Source organism: Giraffa tippelskirchi, chromosome 3 (genome assembly GCF_054371585.1).
Source record: "Giraffa tippelskirchi isolate mGirTip1 chromosome 3, T2T-mGirTip1v1.2.pri, whole genome shotgun sequence".
NCBI lineage: Eukaryota > Metazoa > Chordata > Mammalia > Artiodactyla > Giraffidae > Giraffa > Giraffa tippelskirchi.
This window is the reverse complement of record NC_137277.1, coordinates 89,185,782-89,199,156: the sequence shown is the minus strand read 5'-3', so window position 1 is coordinate 89,199,156 and position 13,375 is coordinate 89,185,782. Positions and strand designations below refer to the sequence as shown.

General features: G+C 41.3%; 1 protein-coding gene across 3 annotated transcripts in view; it reads right to left on the bottom strand.

Moving 5' to 3' along the window:
- ABCB11 (ATP binding cassette subfamily B member 11) overlaps positions 1 to 13,375 on the bottom strand; it is a 168,032-nt gene that overhangs the window by 151,623 nt on the left and 3,034 nt on the right. The window lies entirely within an intron of this gene.

Below are 13,375 nucleotides of genomic sequence, written 5' to 3'. Positions count from 1 at the left end.
AAGAGAAGAAAAATGTAGAGCCTGTGTGTTTATCCTGAGGCTTGTAAATGTAATGAGACATAGACTCTTTGATACAACTTACACCTGAGATGGTTGGGAAATCCAGTATGTGAGGTGTCTCTGAAACCCCATGAAAATACAGAGCTAAATTCAGAGACTCTCTTTCACCAACAGTTACATTGAGAGCAGGCCTGCTGCTGGCTCATTTAATGGTTCTAAACTGGGTTGGCTCTGAACCCACACCCCATCCAAAAGAAACTGCCTAAACAGATGCTTCCCCAAACCCCAGTACCCAGTATCACTCACAAAGGTTGGTTAAATATTTACATGAAAAAACCCAAAGTGTCAAATTTTAATATCTGTTGCAGGATAATATGGGCTTCTCTGGTGGCTCAGATAGTAAAGAATCTACCTCTTTGCAGGAGACTGGGCGTCAATCCCTGGGTTGGGAAGATCCTCTGGAGAAGGAAATGGCAACTCTCTGGAGTATTCATGCCTGGAGAATCCCATAGACAGAGGAGTCTTTGGGGCTACAGTCCAAGGGGTCACAAAGAGTCAGGCACAACTGAGCACCTAACATACTTGGGTAACCACAGAATATAACACAGAGTGAAAGAGTTGGGGAAATTATCTATTGTGTATATTTGTGCATGCACATGTGCGGGCACGCACACACACACACATACTGAATTTACTGTGAAGAAAATATTTAATATCTGCTGCTTAAAACCATGTCCTTTTGAAGATGTCAGTAACCCTATTCATTTTCACTCACCTTTCTGGAAACATCTGCCTATGAGGGAGTTTCCTCCTTTGACATTTACAACATATTGATGACTTTCAAAATTCAAATTTCCAATGGTATCAGGTCCATATGTTTCATTATTTTGAGAAAAGATACACTCATCCTTTTTACATGAAAATGAAGACAGTCACAGCAAGAATCATATAGAAAAATTCTCAAGTAAAGTTATCTCAACTATCCTCACTACCTATCAGTGGACTCATCTCCATCTTGGTCCTACAAGCCCCAGAGACCATTCCACCTGTACATCCCTGATTTCTTCTGGTCGGAATTAATACCAAGTGACTGTCACTCATCCTGTCCTTGGAGACGAAGTTCATCCACATCGTTTGCTGACGCTCCTCCTTCTCACCTTGAATTCCTAGATCTTGGGTTCATTTCATTGCTTTAAAAATATCTAACCTGGGACTTCCCTGGTGGTTCAGTGGCTAAGACTCCATGCTCTCAATTCAGGTGAGCCCGGGTTTGATCCCTGGTCAGGGAACTGGATCCCACATGGCACAGCTAAAGATTCCACATGCCCACAACTAAGACCTGATACAGCCAAGTAAATAAATATTTTAAAACAAATCTAGCTTGCTGCTCCCCAACCTTCCAGGCCCCTAGGGCTGCCCAGATTTTAGAGTCTTCCAGAACCTCCCTTGCTGAACTTTCCACTGTGTATTTGAGCTTGCTTGCGTGCACGCTCAGTCATGTGCGACTTTGTGCGACGCCATGGACTATAGCCTGCCAAGCTCCTCTGTCCATGGAATTCTCCAGGCAAGAATATTGGAGTGGGTTGCCATTTCCTTCTCTAGGGGATCTTCCTGGCCCAGGGATAGAACTTGGGCCTCCTGCAAGAATCTCTGGCAGATTCTTTACTGTCTGAGCCATCCGGGACGTGCTGAACTTTCCTAATGGTTATTTCCTTTGTTTTGCATAGACCTGAGTTCTTTACTCATTTCTCCATGTAGTTACAATTGATAACTCCCTGTTTCATCCAATTGAAAAAAAATACTGTACTTAAATAAATGCCAAATTATGGTATCACTTCAAAATAAAACCAAATATATTCACCCAAGCAACTTTTAAAGCTTTTTCAACTAAATGAGTAGGTGAGGGTATTTGAAGTAGAAAGGCATAGTCTCAACAAAAGCACATGATCTGGGAGGGATGGAGGGTCACTGCGCCAAAGGTCTGAAGTATAGGTTTGTAGACTTCTCTCTGTCCTGCCATTGCTTCTTATATTCTCTGTGCTCTTGGGAAAATACATATATTTATCAATAATATTTTGGTGGACATGTGTGCTGGGCTTTCTGCTAAGCACTGGCTAACAGTCAGGAACAAGACGTAGTCCCTTTCTTGACAGAGCTTGACGTAAACCAGAGATGGATGAAACTGGAGCCTATTATACAGAGTGAAGTAAGTCGGAAAGGAAAACATCAATACAGTATATTAATGCATATATATGGAATTTAAAAAGATAGTAACGATGATTCTATATATGAGACAGCAAAAGAGACACAGATGTAAAGAACAGACTTTTTGACTCTGTGCGAGAAGGTGAGGGTGGAAAGATTTGAGAGAATAGCATTGAAACATGTATATTATCATATGTGAAACAGATCTCCAGTCCAGGTTCAATGCATGAGACAGGGTGCTCAGGGCTGGTGCACTGGGATGACCCAGAAGGATGGGATGGGGAGGGAAGTGGGAGGGGGGTTCAGGATGGGGAACACATGTATACCCATGGCTGATTCATGTCATTGTATGGCAAAAACCACTACAATATTGTATAGTAATTAGTCTCCAATTAAAATAAATTAATTTTTTTTTTAAAAAAAAAGGTAAACCAAAGACTGAGGCCACAGCTCAGAATGCCTTAGAGGGGCTTCTCCAGGAATCCCTGGTCAAGATGAATTGAAGGACTTCCCTGGTGGTTCAGTGGCTAAGACTCTGCACTCCCAACGCAGGGGGCCTGGGTTCAATCGCTGGTTAGGGAACTAGATCCCACATGCCACAACCAAGACTTGGCACAGCCAAATAAATATCTTTTTTAAAAAAGATGAATTGGGATATCATCTTCTACCACATCAAGCTAGGGAGGTCCCTCCCCACTTAGTTTAGAGGGACCAAGAAAGTGTTCCAGACCTTCCCCTTGATTTGATCTAAAAAGCCAGCTCTGTCTGATGTAGCTCTATGTGAACAATACATGCAAACCTGGAGTCTCTATCTCCCTCGCCCCACCAACCCTTTCTGGGTCAAGCACCAACTACCATCAATTTTATCTCCTGAGGAGATCTTGGGTCCATCTACTCCTCTTCACCTCTAGGGCAACCATCTGTCCAAGCTTCTATCATCTCTTACCTCAACTACAGCATATTTACTTCTGTGTACCTTCAATGGTTTCTCCTCACTGCGGTCAGATTGCTCAAAATTAAAGTCTGATCTTGCTGCTTTTCTCCCCATTTCCACTTTCCCAAACCCTTCAGTGTGTTCCCATTGCCCTTTGACTAAGATTGAAACACATGACATAAACCACATTGTCCCAGCACACTTCACAAACCTTCATTTTAGGCTACTGTCTTCACTTTGCCATCTGAGGGCCTTTGCCCATGCTTCTCCCTAGAATGTTCCCATTTTACCTGCTTATCTAGTTTCTTCATCCTACAGACTCAACCCCTTCTCAGGCAAGCCCATACAGTTCCAAATTCCTACCACCATCTTTTCATTCCAAAGACATTCCCATCTTATACATTCTCACTGCACCCTGTAATTTACTTCAGGGAGCTTATAACAGTCTGTAATTATGTATTTGTGTGACAAGTAAGTTAGGTAATATTGGCCTTTTTATCAAATTTTATGTTTCATGAAATCAGGACCCATGTTGGTTTGCTTACCTTCCTATTCCCTTGTCTAGCAGACTGCTGGCATATAGACCAGTGTTCAGTAAATATTTGTTGAATAAATGCGGAAATCAGCCTGTATTAATCCTTCTAAGGTGCAGTCTAGCACTTAAGATCAAGCTTGCCAGCTGCATTACTTGTGCTGTCAGTGTGACTGTTCAGACAAAATCCTGTCACTTCCTCAAGCCTTAGAGTATTTCTCCAAGGGGCTCCCTAATGCTGGTTTGTTGCCATAGAGATTTCTCATGACCTGTTGGTCCAGAGACACTGTGAAGGAGCCTGTGTCTAAGTTGAGACTTAGGGTTCAGTGGCCACAGAAAAAGGGAGCATCAGACATCATTTTGTCCATTTTTCCGCCTGTAGGCAGAGCATGTCCACATCATCCAGGCTGAAGAGACTCCCTTTCTATTTAAAATCTCCCCAGAAACTCTGAAACTTCTGTGGGAAACCCAGCCCAACATTTAATGAGGAAAATTTCCAGGAGCGTCTAAGAAAAATTATCAATTTCAGCTCTTCTCCACTCTATTAATCACAACAATTCTCAAGAACACAAGACATCACAGTTCCATCAGTGTGGAGGGAAGAGCTAAACATTTTTAAAATTAAAAGTTTTTTTTTTTACTATTAATGAATTATTTGTGACAACTTAATCTACGCCACTGTTTATAAAGATAATACTGGCCAACAGCTTCATAAGTTTTTGTGTGTTGTAAAATAAGACAATTCTGCTGATACACTGCTGGCATTCTTCAACTCTGTGATTCACTTCTTAAAACAAAATATGAGTAAATCCATTCTTCTATATGAGGCATTAAAATAACCAGGGTTCTAATGCAGATTCTGATTTAACAAGCTTTCTAAGCTCTTTTTGCACATAGCATCTGCCCAGGAAAGAGCCAGATCACAGCTCTTGCCTGATTTGTCCCTGGAAATAAATAGTGCCCTAGTCTGAAACAGGTCTTGCAAAGCAACACAGCATTCTGTCACACTGTATACCAGCAACTGCCCTGAACAGTTCCATTTCAGCTCCTTTTGAGAAACTGGAGATGGAAAGCAATCTGCTATAGATGCACAGCATAAGCCTTGACCAAAGCCAACCAGTCAAACGCCTAAGTAAAATATTTACTCTCAATACTCTAGCTCTGTTTTTCCCTCTTATTTATGGCGACTAGAACTTAAGCATGATGCCACCCAACTAATGATAGTAACTTGGATCAAGTAATCCAAGCAACCTGGGTTCCCACTGGTATAATAAAAATATAATAATCGTTATTTAACACTGAGTGCATGTCAGGTTCTTAAAGCATTTGTACATTGCATGAATAATTTTACCTAACCCTAACCATCCGGGCTCCCCCTTACCTGGTTTGCTTCCCTGGTAGCTTAGACAGTAAAAAATCTGCCTGCAATGTGGGAGACCTGGGTTTAATCCCTGGGTTGGGAATATCCCCTGGAGGAGGGCATGGCAACCCACTTCAGTATTCTTGCCTGGAGAATCCCCATGGACAGAGGAGCCTGGTGGGCTACGAAGTCTCAAAGAGTCGTATATGATTGAGCGACTAAGCACACAACTCTCTCTTAGATACAAGTTTTTGGTGGGTTTTTTTTTTTTTTTTTGCTTTTCGTTTGTTTTTAATGTGGTAAGAACACAACACAAAATCCACCCTCTTAACAAATGAAGTACACAATACAATACTGTAAACTTAGGTATGATGTTATACAACAGATCTCAGGAACTCAATCATCTTGCATAAACAAAATTTTATACCAGTTGAAGAACAGCTTCCCATTTCCCAATCCCCTCAGTCCCTGGCAACCTTCATTCTACTCCTTGCTTCTATGAGTTTGACTATTTTATATACCTCATCTGAGTATTAACATGCAATATTTGTCCTTCTGTGACTGGCTTATTTTACTTAGCGTAATGTCTTTTAGGTTCATCCAAGTTGAGGCATATAGAAGAATTCTCTTCTTTTGAAGGCTGAATAATATTCCACTGTGTGAATATACCAAATTTTTTTTAATCCATTCATCTATAGGTGACAATTTCATTTGTTTCTCCACATTTTGGCTATTTTAAACAGTGTTACAATAAACACAGAAGTACAAATATCTCTTCATGATTCTGATTTCACTCCTTTTGGATAAATGTCCAGAAGTGGGATTGCTGGAGCATTTTTAATTTTTTGAAGAACCTTCATAGTGTTTTCCAAAGCAACTGTACCATATTACATTCCCATCAACTATGCTTAAGCATTTCAGTTTCTCTACATCCTCACCAACACTTATCTTTTGTCTTCTTCACAATAGCCACCCTAACAGGTGTAAGGTGATACTTCATTATTGTTTTAATTCACCTTACTTGATGATTAGTGATATTAAGCATCTTTTAATGTACCTGCTAGTCATTTGAATATATTCTTCAAAGAAATGTCTATTCAAGTCTTTTGCCCATTTTTTAAATCAGGTTATTTGGTTTTTTGCTATTAGGTTGGAATAGTTCCTTATATATTTTGGATATCAGGTATGTTTTTTAGAGACAGAGAAATGAAGTCACAGAGAGGTGAACAATTTGCCCAAGTGTGGGCCAGTATTCGAACCCAGGCAGGCTGATGCCAGAACTCATGCTCAGAATCACTCTAACTATATAGAAATTGCATCTTACAGAGTAGTTTTCTAAACTTCAATACTGGATCTACAGAAGCAAAATCTTTATTAAATTAATCTAACGTGAGTATTGCCTAGCCAATAATTACTATGCATAGAGAAATGCATAGTTTTCAGCATATATAAATACATACTCTGTTTTGTTTTTCTAGATTCTATTTAAAAAATTTTCTCACTTGTGGTAAAATAACAAAAGCACTTGTACATCATTCCTCAGGTCCTTGAAATCTTCTAACTGTGTTTTGTTCTTTCTTTTTTCTTTTTTGTTGTTGATTTTGTTTACTGTTGTTGTTTCATATATTTATGTGTAAAGAATTTTCACTAATCTTAATAAAGGCCTTAGATGATCTGTCCTGACCCAAGATCAACTCTTTGAATCTCTAGGCTTTTAAGACCAGAAAAAGGAAAAAGGGACAGCAGAATGAGACCCTGTGAATACTATGTTTCCCTGTGGCTGTATTTTTTGCAAACAATCCTCTGAGAAACCCCCTCACTTGGGGGTAATGGGGTGGACTATGTCGGTGTCACTAATGACACAGTGATCCTACTGATCCTAGTCACTGTGGCTGCCACTAGCCCTGGAAATACTAATGAGAGAAATGAGGGGATCTTAGCTGGGCCAAGGTAGCACTTGGACCTCCTACCACTAACACACTGAAGACAGTACTAGGAATGTAGCTGGATACTCCGACTTGGCTGAGGAGAACATGGAGCTTAGACTGTCTTACAGAGTAATTTCCACTAACAACATTCCCAGTAGGACAAGTTTCTGCTCCAGTACCACTGAAGAATGGGAAGATCTCCACCTCTAATTACCTTGTTGACTAGCTCTAGTTAACAGAATGTTCTTCATTATTTTTGAGCCAAAAATGATCAGTGGAGAGGAGAGGGGGGAAAAACAGCCACTGTTTCTACAGCCATCATGATAATAATAGTGTGTTCACTGAGCCTTTCAAATGAGTCAGGGTTCACCCAGAGGACTGTTCCTGCATTTTCTCACATAATCTTTACAACTGTTGTACAACAGTCACTTTTACTGACCCATCTTACAAAAGAGGATCCTAATGTCCAAGTCACTTTTAACCCTAACAATTCCTACATTTCCTCTTCATAAAAAAAAAAAAGAAGAGAGTGAGAGAGAGAAATTAACAGTGAACTTTAATCCCAAAATGTTTTCTTCAAGTTTTCTTCTGGAACTCTATAGCCATCCTAAATGAAAAGTGCTAAAGTTCTGAGTACTGAAAGCATAAGACTGCCTCCTGGCCAGTGAAACCCCCGGCTCCTTCTCCATGTTCGTGAACCCTTGAGATAAATGCAAGCTCTTCTCATTTTCCTACTTACTCTCTACCCACTGCTGCTAATACCCTTCTAGGAAATTCTACTTGTGTTCAAGAGCAGAAATACAGTTATCTCCACACTTTACAAATTCCAGTGCTCATTCTGAGTGTAAGGGAAAAAAAGGAGTCTGGTCAGGAAACTCTCTAAGGGACTTCTCTGGTGGTCCATTGGTTAAGAATTCCAGAGTAGGGAATGCAGGTTCGATCCTGGGGTAAGGAACTACGATCACACGTGCCTTTTACCACAGCTAGATAAGCCTGTGCACCACAATGAAAAGCCTGTGTGCTGCAAGGAAGATCCAAGTGAACAAAAGAATGAAAACTCTCCAAACGCTCAAGTCTTCTTCATGCCCTCTCCCTCCACTGGCATCCTTCCCTTCTAAAGGGAACAGAATCTGACCCAAGTTCTGCCCCAGAGAGAAGCACTTTTACCATCAACTTAGGTGAAGAGACTTGTCAACCCACCAGGGGAAAACCATAAAACAGAATCTGGGTCTAGTATGCGTCTGTGAGTTTTGACCACGGACAAGCAAGACAAAATGATAAAGGGAAGGAAGCAGGGCCTTGCTGTGGTTCCAATAAAGCAAGCATGGGACTCAGAGCCATATTGTGGAAGTGACTGAGGCATTTTATGTAACATCGGCTCAAAGTGAGGCAACAATGTGATGTAATGATGTGATGATGTAAAAACCCTCCTCCACCATCCCTCACAAGGAAGAAAAATGTAAATGATGTTTCAGTCTGGGTTTAAACTTTAAATTTACAACATATAGAGTAAGGTTGATGATGGCTGTGTCTCCTCCCAACCGCTCAGAGCACTGGTAAAATTTCGCCTTCACTGATCCGGACCCCACTGTCGCGTGGCCACAGATATTCTGAAGAGGGTGGCCGGGAAATCGAGTAGGAGCTGGAGCAGAGCTGAAAACTCTCGTGTTGTTTACTTGGAAGGAGAGCTTGAGGAAAGACAACCCACTTGAAGGAGTCTCCCTGTGTAACAGGAATTAAACTCATTTCCAGATGGCAAAGAGAAAGGTCCGGGGTCATGAGTGAAAGTTACATGGAGTTCAAGTTCAGCACCATATAAGGAGGTGTTTTTTTGCCAGTAAGATCTTGACTGAACACAAGCACAGCTGGTGGGTGAGCACAGGAAGGACAGCAGTTGGCGTGGAAATGCTGGAGAGGGGATTCAAGTAACAGGGGGTTGGAGTGGCTGACTTGGTTGACGTTTGCAGACTCGTAAACCTAAGAATCTGTGATGGGGGCAAGGGGCTTTCCTCAGATATAGCACATACCAGTATAGACAGCAAAGAATTCCCAGTCTCCAAAGCCTGAGGAAGCCACAGGCCAAATGTCTCTCACCAAGCTTCTCACAAGGTCTGGAGTATTGTTTCCTCAAGGCTTAAAAGCTTGTCTTAGCCTCTGACAAGGGGAAAGAAGGGGGGTCATGCTCAAAGAGGAGCTCACAGACCTCAAGATGAACTTCAGCTGAACTTCATATCATGCCCAGAGCCTGGAAGGATTCTTCGAGGTTCCAAGGAGCTTGGAATGTCCATGCCTTTGAATAGTTCAAACACTCAACTTTCAGGAAGAGATGGAAAAAGAGGCAGAGCTAAGCAGTAGAAGGAAAATCAAAAGAAGGAGGGACATTCCCTATGGAACATATATTTATTTAGTAACTTTTTAACTGAAGTATAGTTGATTTACAATGGTGTATTAATTTCTGCTGCACAACAGTGATTATATATATATATACATATATATACATATATATGTATATATATACATATATATATATAAAATTTTCCATTATGGCTTATCATAGGATAGGGAATATAATTTTCTGTATACAGTAGGACCTTGTTGCTTATTTGTTCTTTATATAATAGCTTACATCTGATAAACCCAACCTCCCAATCCATCTCTCCCCTCACTCCCCCCCACTTAGCAACCACAAGTGTGTGCAGTTATCCAAAACATGGACTTACTTTTATCAATGGATGAAGTTTAAATAAATGAAAGCATTCAGAGTGTATATAGTAGAAACCTAGTTTTCCTACCACCAGACCTCTTAGTTCCTAGCTAGTAGCTTCTCACAAGGCCTTCCTGAGATGTGTAAACAAATATGGACATAGAGAGTCCTCTCTGCACCCATTTTTACACAAAGGTAGCAGTGCTAGACTCTACACACTTTCCTCCACAACACATTCAAATATTAATGAACAAAAGTGTAGAAGTCTTTAAAACAAGCGCTCAGTTTCCTGTGTAAATTCGGCCCAGGCTTAGGCAACAGGCAGCTGTGAAGTCAGCATTTCATTTCTTCAGCATCTGCCTAAACCAACACATGAATTCATTAAATCATGGTGCTACTACTCTTCCATTAAATACATCTTAAAGATTGTATTCCCTACAGCCTGGTTTCTTCTCCAATTTAGTTGCAGCAGTGACTTTATTTTGAATGAAATAAGACAGGAGATAATAGTGTTAATTGTAAATGGTTCTTAAGAGTGCTGCTTACCAACATGAGCAGTTCCAAGTGGAATCACCAATGCATTAATAAGTGGTACTGAAGGTAAACTGCTCCTCTACGAGAGGCTAATTAACTCTTTAAGGAAACCAGTTTGAAAACAATACATTCTCTTGGGGGATATCTAATTCCTAAATAGTGTTTGATACACTGAGAGTTCGTTCCATGTCATCAACAGTCAAATGTTCTAAGGTTAGACACTGACTGAATCCTTCCTTTCCTTCTTTTTTTCTTACTTTTGTAGATGAGAATCTAGAAATCAGCTAATTTGATTATTGACTAACAGTAGCAAATGAGACATTAACAAAGTTACTCCATTTGACTCCAAGACCTGTTGGAGAGTTCCTGTTAAAGTAAATCACCCCCTTGCTGATTATTACTTCAGAATGACAAAGGGGGGCTATTATGGCATTGAATTAGGTCCCCCTGCAAGAAAGATATGATGGAGTCATAACCTCTGGTACCTCCCAATGTGACCTTATTTAGAGTTAAGGTCTTTACAGAGGAAATCAAGTTACAGTGAGGTCATTAGGGTGGGCCCTCATCCAATATGGCTGATGTCCTTATAAATAGGGAAGGTTGGACATAGACCCACACATAGAGAGGGAAAATAATGTAAAGTGAAAAGACTCAGGGAGAAGAGCATCTATAAGCCAAGGAGTGAAGCCGGGAACAGATCTTTCCCTCACAGCCTTTAGGAGGAAACAACCCTAACTCCCGGCCTCTAGAACTCCTGGAAAGACAATATTTTCTGTTGTCTAAGCCATCCAATAGAGCTTACAGTGAGTGCTCAATCACCCAGTCATGTCTAATTCCTTGCAACCCCGTAGACTGAAGCTGGCCAGGCTCCTCTGTCCATGGAATTCTCCAGGCAAGAATACTGGAGTGGGATGCCATGCCCTTCTCCAGGGGGTCTTCCTGGCCCAGGGATTGCACCCAGTCTCTTGCATTTGCAGGAATATTATTTAGCACTGTGCCAAAGCCACCACTATGTGCTACTTTATTCCAGAACCATGTGATGATATCAACATGGCATTGGCTTGGCAGAATCTTGGGGTGAAAAAAATATGTAGGCACTCACCTGGTCCACTTTCTTCCCTTTAAGCATCTTTCCCCCGAGAATACCTTTACAAAATTGTGATAAATCTGTGCTTCACAACGGTTGAGAACAAGGACTCTTGGATCAAGCTGCTGGAGTTCAAACCAAGCTCTAGCCTTCACACTAAATTCACTCTTAGCAGGAACACAATTTCTCTACCTTAACTTCCTCATCTATAGACTGTCCCTCAGATGGTTATAAGAATTAGTGAATGCACAAGATTAGCACAATCCTCAATAAATGTCAGCAATTGTGAGTGTTCATTCTGTTGAAATCTTCTTAAACCAGCCTTTGTTTATGGCAGAACTTACTGTAGGTCAGCCCTCCTCTCAGTCTTTTCGGATCATTGGCCAAAGACAAGATCAGTGACTTTTGTTCTCCCCAATTTTATAAGTTAAGAGTGATAAGAAGGGATTGGAACTACAGCAGAGCCCTCAGAATAATGACAGGGAAAAGAAACAGGACATGAGAGAAAAAACACAACCACACAAAATATCCAGTGGTCACCGTTTTCTCAGCACCCACCCCATGGAGAGTCTTCCCCGAGGTGCTGGGACTCTAGAGGAAGGCAGTCCAAGATGCAGGATGGAGCTGGCAAAGCTTCAATTACTAGAAGAGTGTTCCAATAAAGAAGGCAGAACTTCCAGGCCCTTCAGATTTCTGCTCTATCGTCTAAGTTCAAAGAAAAGGAAACAGAGGCCCTGAAAGGTGAAAAGACTTGAGCAACATTTTCTGTCAGAGTAACAACAGAATGAGCCTCAAATAAGAAATAGGCTACTTCTCCTGTGAGAAAGATGAGACACCCCAAACCACGACTCAATAGAAACCTAAGATCCCTGACTCCAGAAGAGTTGCAGAAATAAGGTAACGGTGATGATATTGATGATGATGATAGCATCGGTAATGCTGGTACCATATATTGAGCAGCTACTCCACTCACAGCAAGCACTGTGTTAATTGTTTTCTATGCAAAATTACCTCATTTAATTCTCATGCAACAACCTTACAAGGTAGTTACAAAGAAGATGAGAGCTCAGAAAAGGATTCTCAACTTATGCAGCACCTAGAGCTGCTGGGTAGCAGTGAGGACACCTTCTATGTAGGACACCTCTTAGAGGCAGCCCCCAGCAACAGATGCTGCCAAGGGCCCTTCTTGCTCAAGGAGCATATATTTTTAGATTTTCCAAGCCACAGCACTAAATTATATCTCTTACCAGTGAAATCAATCTACTTTGTCTTCCATACAGAGTTTTGAACTGTGAAAATAATATCAGAAACAGCCACCACATTCATCTTGGAAGAATGGGCTCTCAGATAAAATCTTCAGTGGCATTTGGATCTGGTATTGATTGCTTCTGCACCATCAGAAACGTGCTGAAATCATCGCTTTTCTCCTGAGTAACATAGCACCATTTCCTCTTGTACTTTTCTAACACAGTGTAATGAAATGCAATGGAAACCACAGGAAATGCTGTGGTTGGTTATTGAACTTGAGCCATCATGATCAACCCCAACACTCTGACAAGGGCACTGTGGGAAAAAATAAGGTAGAGGTCGGCTATGTAACATGATCAGGAGGTCCTTTTTTAAGAAACATCATTTAGGGGACATGACTTAAAGGTCTTGGTTACAAATATCCATTTAAACCCAAACTAAGAACAAACCAAGGGGACCCCACTTGGGACATCCCTCCCAGAAGCCTTATGCTAGACAGAGGGTATATGAAGGGGTGCCTGCACTTGATGTATTTCCTAGTAAGCATTGTATTGGCTCCAGTTTAAGTGACAAGCACTTCCTGAGCATCTTCTGGTTTCAGAGCCAAGTTGGGAGCTGGCAGAATGGCCCATTGCAGAAATACAGACCTCTCTCTGTATTTCATCCTTGTTGTTGTTGAGTCACTAAGTCATGTTTGACTCTTTGTGACCACAAGGACTGGCCCTCCAGGCTCCTCTATCCAAGGGATTCTCCAGGCAAGAATACTGGAGTGGGTTGCCATTTCTTCTCCAGGGGCTCTTCCCGTCACAGGGATCGAACCAGCATCTCTCATGTCTCCTGCAT